The 19,522-nt window shown below is 58.1% G+C and overlaps 1 protein-coding gene and 1 long non-coding RNA gene across 3 annotated transcripts in view; both read right to left on the reverse strand.

The window, feature by feature from the left end:
- LOC139040744 (uncharacterized) overlaps nt 1-8,641 on the reverse strand; it is a 30,478-nt gene extending 21,837 nt beyond the window's left edge. The window contains exons 1-3 of one of the 2 annotated variants that reach the window (XR_011495054.1): nt 6,987-8,641; nt 5,660-5,798; nt 30-105 (exon numbers count right to left, since the gene is read on the reverse strand). This is a non-coding gene — a long non-coding RNA (uncharacterized lncRNA). The remainder of the gene's footprint in view (nt 1-29; nt 106-5,659; nt 5,799-6,986) is intronic. The other variant, XR_011495055.1, reaches the window with a different exon arrangement.
- TP53I11 (tumor protein p53 inducible protein 11) overlaps nt 1-19,522 on the reverse strand; it is a 456,279-nt gene that overhangs the window by 88,225 nt on the left and 348,532 nt on the right. The window lies entirely within an intron of this gene.

Here is a 19,522-nt window from a genome sequence, read left to right on the forward strand (position 1 = left end):
CCCACCACTGCTTGCCCTGCTCCCCTCACCAGAATGTCAGATGCACATTGTGAGCGTCTCCAGCTGTCAATTGAGTATGTCGTTTCTCCACCCCTGGAGGAGAGGCTGCAGGGAAAAGAGGCGGGAAATGAAGCTACCGTGCCTGCCACAGAGGCGAAGCTCCCTGGCTTGTGACCAGAACGTCTGGAGGCTGGTCCTTGCCTGAATCAAGTGAGGGACATGCCAGGCACCAAGATTTATTTATGAATGAATGTCTGGAATGGATGCAAAAAGATTAATGGAATTAGACCTCCCCTGCTTGCCAGATGGGTAATCTGGAACAAGTCACCGTACCTCTCCGGATCTCTGTGTCCCTTTCTGTGAAAACATGAAATAACCACAGTGAGTTGTCGTGTGCGTTAAATGAGACATTGTATGTGACAGGGTCAGGGATGGAGCCTCTGACCACGGAAGGTGGGACGGGTCAGGAGGATGCGACTGACAACGGAGGGCTGGCCCTGGCCTGGGCTCCATGCTAGACTCTTTCTGTCTTCTTCTCATTCCCCCCCCGACGACGGCATCCCCATTCTTCAGATGGGGAAAGTGAGGATCAGATGAGGGTTTTCGAGCTGCCGGTTGATAAGCAGAGGGCGAGGGTTGGAAGCTGGTCTGCTGAGTTCCGAGCGGGCACCCCAGCCACTGCTCTGGGTGGCTCTGGAAGAGAAAGGACCCAGGCAGAGCCACTAGCACCCGGAGCTCCGCTGACGCCCCTCCCAGCCTGCTGCCTCTGGGTCAGGAGCTCAGCAAAGCCACACTCACCTCTGCTGTTCCTACCCCTCAGCTGGAAGCTGCACACAGGAGCGGGCGGGCACAGCCTCCCCAGACTGCCTCCCCCAGTGGGAGTAAGTCCTGCCAGGTCGGCAGAGTGGCTTCCAATTATGCGCCATCTCCTGCCGGGCAGGAGGACGCAAGCGGGCGGGCGCAGCGGGCAGCAGGCAGTTCGAGGGTAATTAGATGTGTCTGTGGAACGGCCCCCTGAGGAAGGGCTGCTCTGGGCAAGGGACACCCGGGGGACGTCGCTCCAGGCATCTGGCCCCCACCAGCATCTCGCCCTGGGCATCATGGGGAAGGAAGAAGCTACTAACACTGATCTTTGTGGCCCGGGCCCTGTGCTGACCTCAGGCCTCCTTTATCCTCATAACACCAGCCTGCAGATGAGAACCCTGAGGTTCAGGGTGGAGAAGAACCCCGTCGGGGTACACGGCCAGGAAATGGCACAGAAAGAGCTGGAAGGTCTGAGTCCCAAGGCTGTGCTCTTTCTCTTCCAGCACACCATTGGTCCTATGTTCTTCATCTGCTCATGTCTCCTGACGTTAGAGCGTCTGATGGGTACTAATAGTGGACATCAAGGATGATATTCAAATGGTTTATCAGCTGGTACGGCAGGGCTGTGACCAGTTAGGATAGACCCAGGCCTGGAGGGTCGAGAGGGGCCCCAGCTGTGCCAAGCTTAACCCCCTGGCTGCTGGAGCTCGGGAGAGTCCAGAGGATCCCAGGAGACAGGTTGCGATGGCTGGGACAGCGGTGTTGGGGGGGTGGGGGGGCAGGTGGTACCTGGGGTCTCAGCATAGCTGCTGTTAACCAAGTGGCATGGACGAGTTTCCGCTTTAATAACTGGCAGGGCCATAACAACCCACGTGTCGTGGCGTTGGGTCCGCCCTCTGAGGTGGCCAAAGATCCTGCTGGCGTCCTCCTGCTGAGGACCCTTCCCCTCACCCAGAGCTGGCGCCCAACCCCAAATGGTGACTCCCGCCTTCTCCCAGAAGCAGACAGGAGGCCTCAGAGTACCCCCAGGCTGGTGCAGCCGGCGCAGGGGAGCCCCCAGTGTGCGGAGGTCACCTGTCCGTCTGGAAGAGGGGAGGGCGTGCCAGCTGCTCCAGCCGCTGTGCCCGGGTGAGGCCTGTGAATCCGGAAGCCCGTCCTCAGGAAGCCTGGTTCAACCCTGGGGGACACGTTTGGGCTCTGCCCCTCTGCAGGGTGACAGCCAAATCGACTTGTGAAAGGCGCTCAGAAGTCTGGGGGGAAAAGGCCTTTTGACTATTTACCCGCGGTTTTTCTAGGCGTTTTAACACAAAGCCTGTTTGTGTTTAATCCCGTCAGGCCTCTGAGGGCACAAGATTTCTCTGGGCTGTGGCGTCGGAAACACTGTTATGTGCAAACCCCTCTCCTGACCCGGCAGCCTGGACTCGGCCACCGCTGACACTGGGGACAAAGGGAGAGTGGAGTCAGGAGAAGGGGGAGCCAAGTCTCGGTGCTGGGGGCCGGTCTGCACCCCAAGCGCCCCCAGGACTCCTTTATTCCCCCCGTGGTCTCCCTCCCTCTAACAATCAAGGTCTAATCCCGGACGGGGGCTCAAGCGGGGTCCAGCTCTCCCTAAGAAAGATTTGAGGCTGCCACTCAGTCTCTGGGCTCCAGGAGACTGTCCTTCGGGACCAAGGGCTCCAGACTGGAACAGCCAGGGTTCAGATACCAGCTGCACTTTGACCGCTGTGTGACCTTGGGCAACTCGCTGAATCTCTCTGAACCTCAGTTCCCGTTCACTGGTACTGCTTAGATCACAGGGTCGTGGTGAGAATAGAGACTTAATAATTGTGAGAGCCACACCTACATAGCACCAGCTACGTGCCTGTGTGGCTCTGAGCACTTTACGTACGTTAACCTCACTTCCCTAACAATTCCCCGAGGGAGGTTTTCTCGTCCCATTTTATAAGCTAGGACACCAGGGCACAGACTGGCCGTGTTGTGCCCAAAGTTGCACAGGTGGGAGGTGGCAGGGCCAGGGCTCCAACCCGGGGAGTCTGGCTCCCGAATCCACCGTCGACGTCACACACAGAGCCTGGCCGAGTTATCACTCAGGACACGGTGACAACAGTGTGTGTCATTACGAGAGGTTCTGGGATCCAGAGATGGTGGGGTGCCCGAAAGAGACCCTCTAATGCTGGAAGAGAGACAACAGTCTAAAAATGAAGGCCCCGGGGGGGGGGTCCCTCCAGTCCCAGCAAGCACGGTGCTCTCTCCCCTGCGGGGTCCGGTTCACATCAGTTACCCCACCTCAAGGCGAGGAGAGGGGCCTCTGGAGAGTGGTCCACCCTGGCCAACCACGACGCCTGGTCATCAGGGTCCTGGCAAGGGCGGGGTGTGTCTCGCTCAGGGTACCACCTCTGTCCTCGATTCTAAGCGCGTGTGAAGCATACATCACACAGCTGGGTGTGAGTCGGTCCTGGGAGCATCTGAGCCTGGGGTCTCCAGAAACAAAGGCTGTGACAAAGGCTTAAGAGTGACCCAGGGGCCGGAGTGTGTGTTGGGGTGGTGGTGCTGGGATGGGGTGGCTCCCAGAGTTGCTCCATCCCACGGGACCGCCCGGAGCACCCCACCCGCGAAGAACGGGGAAGCGTTTCGGCACAGGATCCATCTCGTGCTGGCCAAGGTCACCCTCGGGGGCAAAGCTCCCTCCACGCCTCCGGGCTGCACCGGTTTGCGCCAGAAAAGTCCCAGGCCAGGAAGGGTCGGGACGGCTTGAGGGGGGCGGGCTGCTCCTGTGTGAAGCTGGTCAAAGCCTGCATCCAAAACCAAAGAAACCAGCCAGCCCGCATGGAGCCGGGCGTCCAGCCGCGGCCAGAGTGGGCGAGACCAAGATGGTTTGAAAGGTGCCCAAAGCTGCCTGATCCTGGGAGCCGTGGAAGGTCATCGGTCAGTGGAGCGGCCTGACGGGTCTGTATTCTAGAAGGGTTCGGCTGATCCCAAGGTGACAGCGCATGAGCCGAAGGATCTGACGTGGGAGGCCCGCCCCGAGTCGGTGGTTCTCAGCCTCCAGTGCCCCAGAGTCCCTTGGTGGCGAGACGAGGCTGGACGGCTGGGCTCGGGCCCGGGACTGCGTTTCTGCCGGGCTGGGGGTGCTGATGCTGCCGGCCCGGGGACACATGCTCATACCCACGTGCAGAGCTGGGACCCAGGACAGAAAAGCAAGCTCCGGGACTGTGGGGTCTTGGAAGGGACACAGGAGCCCCGCCTTGCAGCCCAGACTCAGCTCTCGGCCTCAGGGCTGCCCGTCTATGCGAGCGGAGCCATTGCCCTGGGCATCTCTGCTCTGACGGCCCACGAGGCTTCCAGCCCAGCCACGCGTGGAGAGCTGTCAACAGCCCGGGACACTCAGAGAGGAAGAAAAGGAGCTCTTCTGTCCTCAGGAGGGGACGTCTCCCGGGGTCGCAGGGGGGACCTGAAGCCTCGATGCCCCCCTGCTTGCTTCTGGAGGAGCTGACCGCAACTGTCAGGCCTCTCCACCGACCTGTGCCACGGCTCTGTCTAGCAGACCGGGAGAGGGTGGCGTGTCGGAAAGGCTGGGAGTCCATGAGGATGAAGCCTCAGGAAGAAGCACACCCCGGGGCAGTTGGCTAGGGGCCCTGGTCCTTCACTTTGTTGCCTCTGCGTAGATTGGAGCTCCGTGGCCTGAGGTCCAAGGCCCTCGACAGCCAAGCCCAAACTAACTGGTTAGCCCGCTCCGGTCAGAAGACACCCACCACTTTCGCAGGCACTGAGGGAGTGAGGGCTTTGGAAACAGAGTGACTCAGATCAAATGCTGTGTGACCCTGAAGAAGATCCTTAACCTCTCTGAGCCTCCTTCTCCTCAGTTGTACGGTGAAGGTAACCGAGCTTGCATCCCGGAGCTGTTTTAAGGAGTGAGTAAGAGAAGGTAGATAATAGGATGCCTCGTGCCAAACAGGATTCAGGAAACAATAGCAATTGTCAGTATGCCCAGAGCGCCGTGTGACCCCATCCTGGTCCTTAAATGCCGTCTCTAGACGCATAACGCCCACAGTGATTTCTCCAGCCCCGGGGTCCAGACTCAGCAGACGACAGCGCCTGCAACGCCTCCACCTGGGGGTGTGACATGCATCTCAAACCTGACCCGCCCCCTTCAGAGCTGTGGCTCCCTTGCATGCAGCCCACCCCAAAGGACGGCCCCGCCGGCCTTCCCTTCTGCCCGAATGGCCCCCCGAGCCAGGGATCCCAGCCCAGAAACCTCGAGCTCGTCCTTCGTTCTGCTCATCCTCCTGACACCTCAAGCCCAGCCCACCGGCAGGACCGAGAGCTCTGCTTCAGAGTGTTTCCAAGACCCGCCGCCCCCACGGCCACTGCCAGGTGATAACCATCCATTGGGATCTTGGCCTGTAACTGGCCTCCTGCTTGCCCTTTTGACCCCTCCCTCAGCCCAGCAGCCAGAAGGATCCCCCGTTAACATGTAAACCAGACCAGGGCACCCCCCCAGCTTGAACCTGCCAATGATTTCCCATCACACCCCTGTCCTTTCCGTGGTGAGGGGGACCCCAATCACCTGTCAGGTCCTATTTTCTGCCACCCCTCCCCAGGTTAACCCACACTAGCCACGCTGGCCTCCCTTCTTCTTCAGCGCGTCAACTACACTCCTGCCTCAGGGCCTTTGCACTTCCTGTTCCCTCTGCCTGGAACAGAGTCACCCCCCAGATTTCTCCAGGGAGCCTTCCCTCTCTGCTGTCAGGCAGTGGCTGTGGCTCGATTATTTCCTTCCCTGAGCATTCTTTCCAAAAAAAATCACTTCGTCCACTCTCTACCCACCACCTCTGCTTTACCTGTCCTCACTCACCCTGAGGCCATGTCACATATTCGTCCCCAGCAGAGCCGGCAGAGGATGTCCCGCCATGGTGGGCACCTGCTATAATCTGCGCCACTCAACACGTCGCCCCAGGGCCACACGTGGCTGCTGCACACCTGAAGTGTGGCCGCTGTATGAGGAAGTGAGTTTTCAATTTTCTTTCATTTTAACTGCTTTCCATTTAAATGGGCGTATGTGCTAGTAATTTCCACTGTGGGCAGGGCTAGTCCACAGCAAAAGAGTCTAAGTGAGGGAGGGGGCTTGTCCCTCCTGTTCACAGCTGTATCCCAGGGCCAAAAACAGTTTTTAGGGCACATAGTAGGTGCTTTAAAAGACCCCATAAATGCACGCCTCCGTCATCTTAGATTACATTCTCTCTCTCCCACTGCATGGATGATGGAACGGAGGCCCAGAGAATGGCACCCCTCAAGGCCCTGCCCAACCAATCAGATCCGCTCCCCCACTGGCCCCTGCTCTGCTCCCTGGTGGCTTGTGGGCAGCGGGGAATTGAGTAAAACCAATCAGCCTGATTAACCCGGGAGAGCTCGGCATGTGGAACCCCAGCGGCCGTGGACACGGGCGGAGACTGCCGGAGGGCAGGGCCGGGCCCACGCTGCTGCCACAGGCTGGGCAGGGGGCCGGGATCCACGGGTGCGTGAGTCACAGGCTGAGCCGCACGAAACAGCTTGAACGGCTCACGATGACAACAGACAAAAGAAAGACGAACGCCCGGGAGGTGGCCAACCTACTATTTCTTTAAACCAAGAATTCTTTTTTTTTTATGTTTTTCCTTTTTCTCCCCAAAGCCCCCTGGTACACAGTTGTATATTCTTCGTTGTGGGTCCTTTTAGTTGTGGCATGTGGGACGCTGCCTCAGCGTGGTTTGATGAGCAGTGCCGTGTCCGCGCCCAGGATTCGAACCAACGAAACACTGGGCCGCCTGCAGCGGAGCGCGGAGCGTGCAAACTTAACTACTTGGCCATGGGGCCAGCCCCCTAAACCAAGAATTCTTGATGGATGTCTGCTAGACCAGCCTCAGGAATCGGGGGCCAAAGAAAAACCTGGTTGGGAATTTTAACAGGAAACAGGAAAGCTTGCTTCCTGCCCGTTTGAACAGGAAGGGGGTTTATCATGGGAAAGAGAGAGGCAGGAGGAGACCGCGTGTCTCTGTGGCCTGAAAATGCTGTCGCACGACCGGTCCCGCTGTTGAGCGCAGCATCGCCCTGCCCCCGGGAGCGAGGGGCGCACGTGGGCCGAGGCCTCACAGCCTGAATCTGCATTCTCGTTATCCAGCCTCTCTGAGCCCCAGTTTTCTCACCTGGATGAGGAGGAGAAAGGAGCTCCCCACAGGGGAGGCGTCTGGCATCATCTGTGCTTAGCAAATGGTCACGGATGTCATTCTCGTTGTAAATTCTCCCAGTGCTGGGCCGGAGGCAGAGGCTGGAAAAGGCTTTTCTGAGCTGGTGACAAACCGGGCCTTTGACCAGGAGGTGGGGAGAGAAGGGGGTGGCAGGCAGAGGGAACTGCCTGCGCAAAAGCTCAGAGCTGGGACTGAGCGGACCTGTTTGGGCCACACGACTGGCAGGTCCCAATTCTCTCCACTCCTGCTGTGACCTCGGGGGCTCGTGTCCATCTGTCTTGCCTCGTCCTCCCCAGGGCTCCAGTGAGAATCCCCCAAAGCAGGATGAAGGGGGAAAGGGAGGGAAAGTCAGGGCAACGGGGAAGGACGGGAGCAGGCAGGCTGTCACCTAGTTAAGCAGCCTGAGCGGTGACAATGGCAGCCCCAAGGAGGAGGGGAGAGCTCGCCATCTCCCCGCCCAGGGCTGCTAGATTTAGCAAAGAAACAAAAAATAAAACCGGATATCCAGTTAAATTGAAATTTCAGATAAACGGCAAACAATTTCTTAGCGTTAAGTACAAAGAAGCCAGGACATTCTTACCCTAGCAAAAGATTCCTTGTTTATCTGAAACGCACAGGAACGGGATGTTGTGCGCGCAGGCCTGGGCCAGGCTGACGGTGCAGCCTCGGATGGAGACGCCCCGGGGGACCCACAGGCTGGAGACCAACCAGGGCTCCTCCAAGCGGCCTCGTGGCTCCCTGACCCATCCAGCTCCCAGCTTCACCTGGAATCGTGCCGCCTCATGCCTCAGCCCCCGCGTTCCAGCCTCCAGACCCTGCCCTCGGGGTCAGGCCTGGTCCTCTCACTGCTCCTCCACATCCTCCTACTTGGCTGGACCTCCCCCACCAGGGCTCGCTCCATCTTCGCCTCCCGCAGGAGCTCGTTTGCTCTGTGACCATTTCTCACAGCCCTGAACCTTCTCTTTATTACAGGCAACGAGCTTCGACGTTCCTCGTGGAACTTTCCTTTCCGTCCGCACGTGGGCTGTGGCCCGCCGTGGACCCCCGCGTCCGGCCCCAGCCTGGTGGGCAGCTGCTGCGGCCGTTTCATCGTCTGAACGAATGGGAACTCTTCCAGCCAGTGGGGGTAGGCAGATAAGGGGAGTCTAACACACCCACGTGCTCACATCTACCCCGAGAGAAGAGACCATTTCCAGACCTGAGCTTTTGCGCCCGGACAGGACAGGAGCCCAAGGCCACAGTCAAGGGGCCGGAGCGCTGGACAGCAGCCGAGAGCTGGAATCCTGGCTCTGCTCTGCACACCCGGCTGGTCCCTTGGGGTGACCCTCTACCCTCTCTGAGGCCCTGTCGTCCCCCTAAATGATGCCGGCCATCCCCCCCCAAGCTGCGCTTCACTGTGAGGTTTGTCACTGAAGTCCCCAGATCCTCCCGAAAGAGACATCGGCCCCCTCCCCTGCCAGGCGGTGGTCAGGGCAGCCGTGGGCGGCCAGGGCCTGTCGGTGTCGTCCCGTCTCCGTCCCCAGTACCTCGCAGTGCTGCACACGTCGTACGAGCTCCATCACTGTCTGCGGGGTGAATGAATGAGTGACTGCTGTTCCCCTGCACACCGTGGGTTTCTCAGGGACTCGGGGGGAGGGGAGAGGCGCAGATGGCCGGGGGGACCAGGATGGGGAAGGGAAGATGAGGCTGAGCAGGGGGCTGAGGCCACAGGCTCGCTTCTCTCTGTCGATGTCATCCTGGACCAAGCCCAGGGGGGCCGCGTTATCACAAATTACATCTCCCTGGGCTGGCATTATCGTCTGATTTCGAGCAAATTACAGAATTAAGGGGCGGGGGTGGCTGTGTCTGTTCTATATTTGGCACTAGCTTATCAGCAGAGCTGCGAGAGCCTTCTGGATTGTGCTCAAAAACCTGATGAAGGTCGTTGGGCCAGAATGTCACATGCTCCCCAGACGGCCAAGGGTCTCCCAGGTGGGAGGCGGAGGCCGAGGGAGGGTCAGCCTGAGACGCTTGCACTCCTGGCCCCCAGTTCATGTCAACCCAGATAACGCAGCCACGGCTGGGGTGGGGGGTGGCAACTGGCAGATGCTGTGCCGCCAGAAGGTGTTGCTGGCACCTCCGATGGGGACCAGATTACACCCAGCATCCAGGGAGATTGGGAAACGTGCCTGAGAGGAACCAAGGAGGTGCGAGGGAGTGCGTCTTATCGGAGGGGAGGGAAGGGTGGGCTGCGGAGAAAGCTGGGGAGGGGGCCGGCGGTGTGAACTAGAGGGGGCTTCTCTCTGCAGCCTTGGCTCTTGCTGCCTGGAGAGGACATCTGGTGTTTCCGCCTGCTTAACATTCATTTCCCTCCTTCTGGAAACATCACCCTGGTTTTCCTTTGAGGAATTGCCCAGCCTCCACTCTCAGCCCATGTCATCCAGGCAGGGCTGTCACCTCCTGACCCTTGAGATCCAGGGGTGAGCCCCGGCCCCAGCTCAGACAATAGCCCTGAGCATGGCATGGTTCAAGGTGGCTTGACGTGGAAGCTCGGTCAGTCAGGGTCAGCTCGGGGACTTTGATAGGAATCACTAAGAACAATCTGTTCTTTCCTAATTAGGGTTGAAACAGCAGGGAGGGAAGCCCTGAGGCATTCAGTTATCTCAGAACGAAGCCAGTGCGAGGAGAGCAGAACTAGGAAATGGAACAAGAAAGACTGAACCCTGGATCCAGCTGCACCTGAAGCTCATCTCCTGCACTCTTCTGATAACATAAGCAAAAAAAAAAAATCCCTTTGAGCTGTTTCTGTAATCTGCCACCCAAAGAACTGAATAATTATCTTCAGTCCTACACTCCAGCCCCACCAGCCTGGTTGCAAGTTCTCAGAACAGATCAGACAGCCCCCACTTCCAGATTGTTCCTCAAGCCGTAACCTCTGCCAGGAATGCCATCCCCACCTCATGCCTCCTGTTGAAACCCTTCTCTACCCTCCATTCAAATGACATCTACTTCAAGGAGCATCCTCATGTGACAGTCACGTCACTTCCTCGTCACTCCCACACAGACTGAGCCGACTTTGCTTATGGGCCCAGGTGGTGGCGCTGGGTCTGCACCCTTTTTGTGTGCATTTGACCCTCTGGGCTGAGCCCAGCACCGTGCTGGGAGCAGGGTCTCATTTCCCCTTGAGGTGGTATCTTTGTCGTCTCCATGCCACAGGGCAGCCTTGACTCAGAGAGGCAGAGAGCCGGGCTCCGGGTCCAAGGGGGGGTGGTCAGGCCCCAGAGCACCAGCCCTGGCCCTCTGTGCTGTGCTGGCCCCTGACCTGTTCACCTGTGGGGGTCTTTGTCCCCCTCTTACTGTGGGGGCCAGTGGGGACGATGTCGGGGTACAGGATGAAAGCTCCAGGGTCACTCTGCCTGGGTTCAGATTCCGGCTGCACTCCCCAGCAGCTGTGTGACCTCAGGCAAGAACTCCTTTGGGGTCCACCTGTCTATTTTTTTATTATTGTGGTAAAATACCCCTCTCACGAAATGCACCATCTTGACCATTTGTAAGTGTCCAGTTCAGCGGCACTAAGTACACTGACAATGTCGTGCGGCGGTCACACCATCCTTCCTCAGAACGCTTTCCTCTTACAAAGCTTACACTCAGTCCCCTTTAAACAAGACCCCCACCGCCTCCTCCCCCAGCCCTCGGCCACCACCATTCCACTTTCTGTCTTCGTGAGTTTAACTCCTCGAGAGGCTTCACGTGAGTGGCATAGTGCAAAGTTCGTCCCTCTGTGACTGGCTTATTTCACTGCATATGGGGTCCTCAGAGTTCATGCATGTTGTGGCAGGTGTCAGAATGTCCTTCCTTTTCCAGGCTGAATAATATTCCACGGTCTGTACCCTACCTCATCTTTCAACCGCGGCGAGAATCTACCTCCACAGTAGGTATCAGCCGTTGGTACAGGCCTCACGGCCAGCCCCGGGCCTCTGTAGTGGGGTGGGCAGGGACGAGGAGGCGGGCACCCTCTGCTGACCATGCAGGTCCATGCTGAAGCTCGCCGTCTCCACCCTCTGCCCTCTCGAGTGATTGCCCACCTGGGAGAAAAAGAGAGGGAAGCGTTGGCAACGTCTCCCCAAATTCTCCGCCCGCTGTGAGAGATGGGGGGCCCTGCAGTGAGAGAGCCTTCTCGACTCCAGCTCTCTCCTGTATGGGGAGCACCCACTCCGAGCCAGGAGCTGTGCTGCGAGCCATCACCCCCGCTCGCCAGCTCTCATCCCAGCCGCCAAGCGAGTGCCAATCAGTGGGATGGCAGAGCACGCGAGCGGGAGAGAAAAGTGCCAACCTGAAAGCCCTTGGCTGAGCCCCCAGGGAAAAGGGGATGCTGCAACTCGCCCCAGGGATCCGCGAGGTGTCAGCGCTGGGGAGAAGGGAAATGAAACGCTCGGTGCCCGTTCAGGGGAGCTGCCGCGAAACCCCGGGAGGAGGGAACGCCACCAACAGTGCTTCGGGCCCCAGCACGGCGTCACAGAGCGCTGCTTCGGGACGGCGCTGCCCCTCTGGGTTCTGGACTCCCCTGGGCAGCTGTGTGGGCTGAGCCAGGCCCAGGGCTGGGCACCCTGGAGGGGTGAGGAAGGTGAGGAGAGAGGGAGGTACCCTACACACCACCCTGAGCCTGTTGGCTGTGCTTGGGTTTACCAGGTGCCGCACGCTGGATTCCCATGAGATTCTGCAGCCCCGAGGACCTTCCAGAACATTCTTTTCCTCCTTCAAAACTTCTGAGATTAGAATCTAAGTGATTGCTGCCCAAACCCAGTTAGGAGGTGGGGCCGGTGAGGGACTGGCAGATTCGGGGAGCTATCGGGGTGAGAGGACGTCCCAGTGCTGCTTAAACGAGGACAATGATGGGGCTGGGGAGCTCCTGTCAAAATGGCCCCCACATAAAGGAACACGTCACCTACTGCCCTGGAAGAAGGGACTATTGTCCCAGCTCTCGCTCCCTCCAGGTCCTGGAATTCTACCTCCGCACCCTGGCTGTGTGACTGGGCCGTACCCTGCCCCACCCAGCTTGGGCCTGGCCTGCGACTCTCTTGGGGCAGCAGGATGTGAGCGACGTGACGCGAGGTTTTAAATGTGCTTGCGTCATCCGGCTTAGTCCCCTGCGCTTCTGCCATCGGCCACGAGGAGACCCGCCCCAAGCAGCTACCAGTCCAAGGAGAGGGAGGAAGCCCTTGGATCCCACCCGAACACAACCCCCAGCCCGGGGCCACGGCTGATCCAACCCAGCAGACGCAGAAGTGAGAAAGATACACATGAATTCCTGCAGCCCACTGACTGCTGCTGCCTGGTCCTCGGCGTTTTGGCGGCGTCGCTGACTGCCACCCCACACGCGCATAGACAAACCCAAACAGCACGCACGCAGGCTCATCCACGTACACCCATGTGTGTGTGCACAGGTCACAGATACAGCCGCCCCCACTTTCTGCGGTTTCGCTTTCCACGGTTTCAGTTACCTGCGGTCAACCACGGTCCAAAAACATTACATGGAAAATTCTAGAAATAAACAAGTCAAAGTTTTAAATTGCATGTCGTCTGAGTAGCATGATGAAATCTCTCCTTCTCACTCCGTCCTGCCTGGGTCCTGAGTCGTCCCTTTGTCCCGCGGATCCACACTGTAAACACCACCCGCCCTTTAGTCCCTTAGTTATCATCTCAGTTATCATCGCAGGTGTTCAAGGAACCCTTATCTTCCTTAATAACAGCCCCAAAGTGCCAGGGCAGTGATGCTGGCCATTCTGACATGCCAAAGAGAAGCCATCAAGTGCTTCCTTTAGGTGAAAAGGTGACAGTTCTCAATAAGGAAAGAAAAAGAATCGTATGCTGAGGTTGCTAAGATCGAAGGTCACTTTTATTACAGGATATTGTTATAATCGTTCTATTTTATTACTAGCCATTGTCGTTAATCTCTTTTTTATTGTGCCTCATTTATAAATTAAGCTTGATCCTAGGTCTGTATGTGTAGGAAAAACGTAGTCAATATTGGGTGAGTACTGCCCACGGTTTCAGGCATCCACTGGGGGTCTCGGAGCCAGGAGTCCAGTGCATGCGTCACTGAATTGTGTCTGCAGCCTCACGGGACCTCACTCCCAAGTCGACACTGGGGGCCACCGCCCTGTTTCTTCAAGCAGGAGCCTGGGGGAAAATTAGGGGCAGCATGTCCTCACCCCTGTGTCCAATGTTACCGCCCAGGGCCTCGCACGCCGACCCAGAAGCCCAGTTGGAGTTTGTTGGATAGACATGATCCAGTAGCCTGTTGGGCATTTTCCCACTGGAGCCTGTGGACCCTGGGGGCCCCGTCGGCCCCGGAGCTCCGGGATTCTCTTAGCCATGCCCGTGTCAGCAGGCGGGGAGCCGGCCGAGGGAGCCTGCTTAACGGAGGACGTGTAGGAGGCCCAGCTGCCTCAGCCGTCGCGGCCCTGCCTCTGAGCCACACCCGTCCTGGGCATGGGAGCCCCATGGCCTGCACTCAAATCCCAACTTAGCCTCAGTGTCCAGCCCTGACCCAGGGAGGCAAGGCTGTAGGATCCGGTGGTGACAGACGGGGACTCTAGTATCAGACTGCTTGGGTTCAATTCCCACCCCGCCCCTGCTCACCTGTGGGTCCCAGGGGAGGTCACTTCACCTCTCTGGGCCTCAGTTTCTTTCTCTGTAGCCTATTTAAGCCGTGTCCATCTGAGCTTCGATGCCGGCCCCTTTCACCCACACAAACACCTTGCACCAGCAGGTCTTCTCTCTCCGGCATCGCTAATTTTATCCCCTTTCCAGGATCATTCTCAACAGCCTAAAAATATGCTCAAACTTCTCCCACCTTCAAGCAAACAACGAAAGAAAACCCTGTCCACATCCTGTTGGCCTGCACAGCCACGCTCTCTGTCGTGCTTTAGGGCACGAGTCCTTCAAAGAGTCCAGGCCTCATCGGCAAGAGCAGGCTGCCTCCGCTCCTCGTCTCTCCACTTCAGTTGGGTTTTTGTCCCCACTATTCCGCCAGAGCCACTCTGGTCAGGGTCACCGACGGCCTCTATGTGGCTAAATCTGTGCCACTTCTCGGGGTTCCTCTTACTGGCCTTTGTCACAAGTCATCCCTGCCTCTCTGGGGGCCTCCATCGCTGCTTCTCCTCCCGCCCCTTGGCTGTCTGCTCTCCTGGTCCTCAGCGGGGTCCTCCTCACCTGCCAGCCTCTCCCTCCGGGGGCCCAGGGCTTCTGTCCACACCCACTTCCTCAGGGATCGGAGATACAAACACCGTGTGCACAGTGGCCCGTGCCAGCCCAGACTGTGCTCTGACCCCAGAGTCGCACCCACTGCCTCCTGGTCATCTCTGCCCCACGGCCAAGAGGCTTCAGGCATCTGACGCTTCCACAGCCGGCATCTTTGTGGTTCCCCATCTCAGTCAGTGGAAACTCCCCCCCGAGTCGCTCCTCCCAACACCTGGTGTGACCCTTGACCCCGTCTTCCTCTGACATCCCCTCCAACCCTGCAGCACTTCCTGTCCATTTCACTTTCAGGATGCACCCTAACCTGACCACTGCTCGCTTCCTCCCCTCCTCCTTCGAGAGTGACCCCTGCATGTGGCTCCTCTGCCCCAAATACAGCCCTCCCTCACACTCCATCTCACTCAGGGTGAAGCCCAGGTCCACACCGTGGACACAGGGCCCCACACGTGCGGGTCCCAGACCTCCGCAGCCCCCGGGCTCTGCCAAGTGCCATTTGAAGGCTCATCTCCCATCACCCTTGCCCTTGCCCACTGGACTGTGGTCACACTGGGCCCCCGCTGCTCCTCAAACACCCCCACCTCAGAGCCTTTGCAGTGGCTGTTCCTGTGTCTGCACACGGCTCCTTCAGGTCTGTGCTCAGTGGCACCTTCTCCTGTGGCTTTTCCTGACCACCTCATTTTGAATTGCAGACGCGACCCGAGCCCCACCGCTCACCAGTCCCCTTCCCAGCTTGATCTTCCTGTTTTACTGATTTACGACTCTCATTCTTTGTTTCCAAGCAGACTGTAAGTTCCATGAGAGCAAGGACAGTGTGTTTCTTCGCGGCACCTAGAGTGTGGTTGGTGCTCAGTAGGTACCTGTTAATGAGCCAGCGAGTGAACGAGGGCCATGCGCACCCGTCTCGCTGGGGTTGGGTTCAAGGAGAGAGCGCGGGTGGCCACTCCACCTGGGGCACGTGGGGTGCACCTGGAAAGGTCGGCGATTACGATTGTCACTGCAGTCACCACCCGCCTCGTCACTTCCTCTTTTCTCCGATGCAGGGAGTGCGGCTCAGAGGCAAGGCTGGCTCAAGGTCACAGAGCATGGCCACAGTAGGTCAGGCCACCTGGACCAAGCCTCCCTCAATGACAGATGGGCCACTCCTCTGTTCTAAGACCCCCAAACCTCAAGGTGGGATCTGGAAAATTCTAGAGCTGGGATGGACCCTAACTATCCCCTGTCTAGTGGTTTCAAATGCTTTTTTTTTTTTGGCCGGGTGTCTTTTGCTCAAACTAAAATGGAAAGAAACAGCCCAATACGTGAAACAGGTAGAGAGAAGGGGCTGCTCCAGCTGAGTTCTGGAGGGTCTGTCCGGAGTCCTGCTCCGCACCAGACCCGTGGACCCCCAGGGCTTTGCCAAGTGCAATTTGAAAACCCCCAGCCAGCAGTCCCCTCGCCCCCAATCTGTCTGCAGAGGCGGAAACTAAGCCCAGAGAGGTCGAGACCCCTTCCCAAGGTGGCGGTGGGAGGGTGGACCCCTGGGGGCCCCTCAGAGCTGCTCCTCCTGGCTCCTCCCTCAGATCCATTTTCATAAGTTCCAGGTTCCTGTTCCTGTGAGTGCCTCACTCGCCCAGCCCACTTAATGGAAGCCAATTATTTAGGACAAAAGAACCGAGAATGCATTGATTCATGCCTTTGTCCCCACAACAGGGCCCTGGACAAGGAGCTCCAGCTGCCTTTGTCCCCAGGGATGCTCATTAGAGCCCAGCTGGGCTCAGCCCCCAAGGGCAGGACCAGCCTGCCAGGGGGTCCCCGCTGTGGCCAGAGAAATTCGCTAAGGACTTCTGGGGCGGGGCCCGGCTGTGGGCAGGAGCGCTGGACAAGGGGCAGAGTGCTTGCGGGGAGGCAGGCCATGGGGTGTGAGAGTTGGAGCAGCTGGAAACCCTGGGGAAGTCACTGTCCCTGGAAGTCTTGGTGTCTTGACCTGTACACTGGTGACAACAATGGAACCTGTTAAGTTTTCCCTGTGGGGTACTTAGCACAGTACCCTGAACACAGTACATGCTCATGTGAGCTATTTTTACCCATTTGTGATGGTTACTAGGTCATTCTCATGAAAACATAGTATTGTTCGTCTGGGAGTAAGCAGACCTGGCTTGAACCTGGCCCGCCTCTTAGGCGCTGTGTGACCTTGGGCGTGTCATGTGGCCTCCGGGAGCCTCAGTTCCTCATCTGTAAAATGGCCATGATGGTGGTGCCGACCTCAAAGGCCTGCTGGGAGAACGGAGTAAAACAGTCTACCCCAGAGATGGCCGGGGGTGCGCAGGCTCCCGGAAAGGGCAGGGTGGATGGGCCGGGAGCCTGTGCAGCCACCAGCCAGGGCAACACAGGCAGAGGGAGCACTCACTCTGATTCAGTGCAGACAGCGGGCAGCGCCACTCCCTGGGGGGTGACCTTGGCCAGCCGCTCGCCCTCTCTGGGCCTCCGTTCCTCACCTGGAAAGTGGGGACAACGCAGGCATGCAAAGAAAAGACAGCTCCAATGGTAGAGGGTTTATCCTGCTGGTTTATCCATCCTGCTGTGGGCGAAGCTTTGCACACGCATTTTAATGCATCCGATCTTCCAGCGACGCTCGGTTGAGCCCCGTGGCAGACACTTGAAACCACGGCTACAATAACACTGCCACCAACTGAGTCAACGCGCAGCAAACCCAGAATGTCAGCCCGGTTGCACCGGAAGCCAATGTCTGTCTGTGCCTTTAACCCCAGCACCTTACTGCACCCCCCTCCAATCTGGGGACAGTCCCTCCCTCAGCCCAGTGAAGGAAAGAGAGTTAGGGATGTTGATACAGGCAGAGGAAATCAAGGCAGGCTTTATGGAGGATGTGGTACTAAAGCCTTGAAGGATGGGTCTGATTAAATCAGGTAACATTCAGGAAAGGGAAAGGCAGAGGGAACAGCATGAAAAAGGCACAGAGGACAGAGTGGAGGGCATACTTGGAGGATGGGACATGGTCTTTCTGGTGTGGCAGGTGGGATGAGGGTGGGTGAGGGAGTCATTTGAAACTAGGAGGCCCTAACAGGCCCTGACCCCCGAAGCCTTAAATAGAACGAGCTTAGGAGAGGCCCCTGCAGCACCCTCCCTGCTCAGTGTCAGCTGTCACTGCCGCACCTGTCAGTGCCAGGCCACTTCCTTATCAGGGCCTTGCCTGCCGCCCGGGGTCCTGACCCGCTGAGACGAACCCTCCGTTGCTCTAGGCAGGTTTCTCAGCCCGGCATTGCTGACCCCGGGGGAGGACACTTGTTTGCTGTGGAGGGCTGTCTGTCCTCTGCACTGTAGGGTGTTTCCCAGCATCTCTGACCTCTGCCCACCAGCCGCCAGGAGCACCCCTTCCCCAGCTGTGACAACCAAAAATGTCTCCGACATCACCAAATGTCCCAAGGCAGGGGGGCAAACTCACCCCAGTTAAGAACCTCCGTTCCCTCCCTGGGCCCACCAGGCGCAGGCCCCCTAGGTCCCTAACCCGGGATCAGCATCCTCCCCACTTCCGGTGGCTGCTGGGGCGCTGAGGTCTCCCCAGGGAGCAAGCGGAGCGCTCACCCTGGACTGCCATCATCGTCCAGGCCGAGCCGGGCCCCGCTAGGAAATGCACCATAATTGCCCAGTTGTGGAGTCCTAATGAGATAGATGCGCCGTCCTCACCAGGCCCCCCACCATCCCTTACCATGCAGAACAAATGCGCACCACGGAGGGACCCGGGGCATCAATTTTGGTAACGATGATGAATCTCGGTAATTTTCCAGAAGGTCAGCAGGCTTGGGGCAGAGAGGTAACTCGGCTGTTAAATTCTGGTAAATCATCCTTCTCATTCCGTGGCGCGGGGTTAGAACAAAGTGGGGGTTTTTTTGGTCACGGCTTTTTATCATCAAGGCAGCGATATTACAGAAAGTTTAGGAAGTAGAGAATGAAACGTCCCCCATCCTGGCCCCGGACCTGTTTTTATTTCTGCATACTTGGCCGGGCGCAGGCCATCTTCCTATAATTACAGGCGCAGAGGGCACGCCAAAGGATATGCTGTTTTATTTGGCGCTTTAATTTCAAATTGCTTATAAAGCCAAAAACATCTCTTTATGTTGCTCCACGGACCCCACGAGTCCAGGACTGTGGTGTTTATCTGGAGTGCGGCTCAGGAAAATAAGGGCCTCGTCTCCATGGGTGGGGTCCTTGCGGGTCTTTGGCCTCATTAACACGAGGATGTGTTGTTTATGGAAAAGCGGGTCTTAGAAGGGTGGTCCGATCCATGGGTGGACCACGAGATCCTGCAGCTTTATAATCATAAAAATCTGGGGCTTGCCTAAAAGAGGGTTTGGCAAGACCAGGGGGTCCTCAGTTCCCTGGGTGGAGCTCCGGAGATGCTGAAATTTCAAAATGATAGGGATGTGCTATTTGAGATCCCCAAATCCTGTGGTTTCTAAATTTAAGAATGTGTTTTCCCACAGGGAGAGGCCAGCTTCTTGGGCAAGACCTCGAGACCCTGAAGCTGCCAAGTCCTGGCGTGTCCAGCATTTCTGATCAGAAACAAGGCTTCCCGGGGCCTGGAGAAGGCACGAGGTGTCTGCCACACCAGGGACAGTGCAAAGACCGCTCGGAGGGGACACGCTCAGTGGGAGCAGGGTCTGCAGGACACACAGGCAGCCACGTGAGCAGGAGGAACTCTGGCCCCTGACCTGGAACATTCACGCGGTCTCTGGTGTCCAAGGGGGTGGAAGAGTTGAGTCCAGCGGGCCACTGGGCCGTGGGTCGCTCACACGCTTATTTGACAAGCTTGTGCTGTATGTCGCTGTTCCTAACGTGAAGGCCGGCGTGGGCGCAGCCAACACTGACACGCCCTCAAAGGCCGCAGGCCAACAGCCGTGCCTGCCAAGTAACACAGCCAAGGATCGCTACACTGCGAACCGTGAGAACGGGGCAGGCAACTCCCAGGGCGGCCTGCTGGGGAAACGATTGAGGGGCTGGGGGCCTCACTTCGGGGGGTGGTCAGGGTGGCCTCTCTGAGAAGGCCAGTTTTCAGACTCAGACTCGAGGGAAGAGATGCAGGTACAACGCCCTGAGGTGGGAGTGGCTGGGGAGAGGCGAGTGAGGCAAAGGGGCCAGGGTTTCTGCCTGAGATGTCCACGGAGGAAGGCCGAGGGGGCGCTTAGAGGCCACGGGGAGGAGTTTGGACTTAGACCGGAGTGAACAGAAGGAGACTGGAAGATTTAGTCTTTTGGAAAGAC

The sequence above is a fragment of the Equus asinus genome, chromosome 17 (assembly GCF_041296235.1).
Source record: "Equus asinus isolate D_3611 breed Donkey chromosome 17, EquAss-T2T_v2, whole genome shotgun sequence".
Taxonomy (NCBI): Eukaryota; Metazoa; Chordata; class Mammalia; order Perissodactyla; family Equidae; genus Equus; species Equus asinus.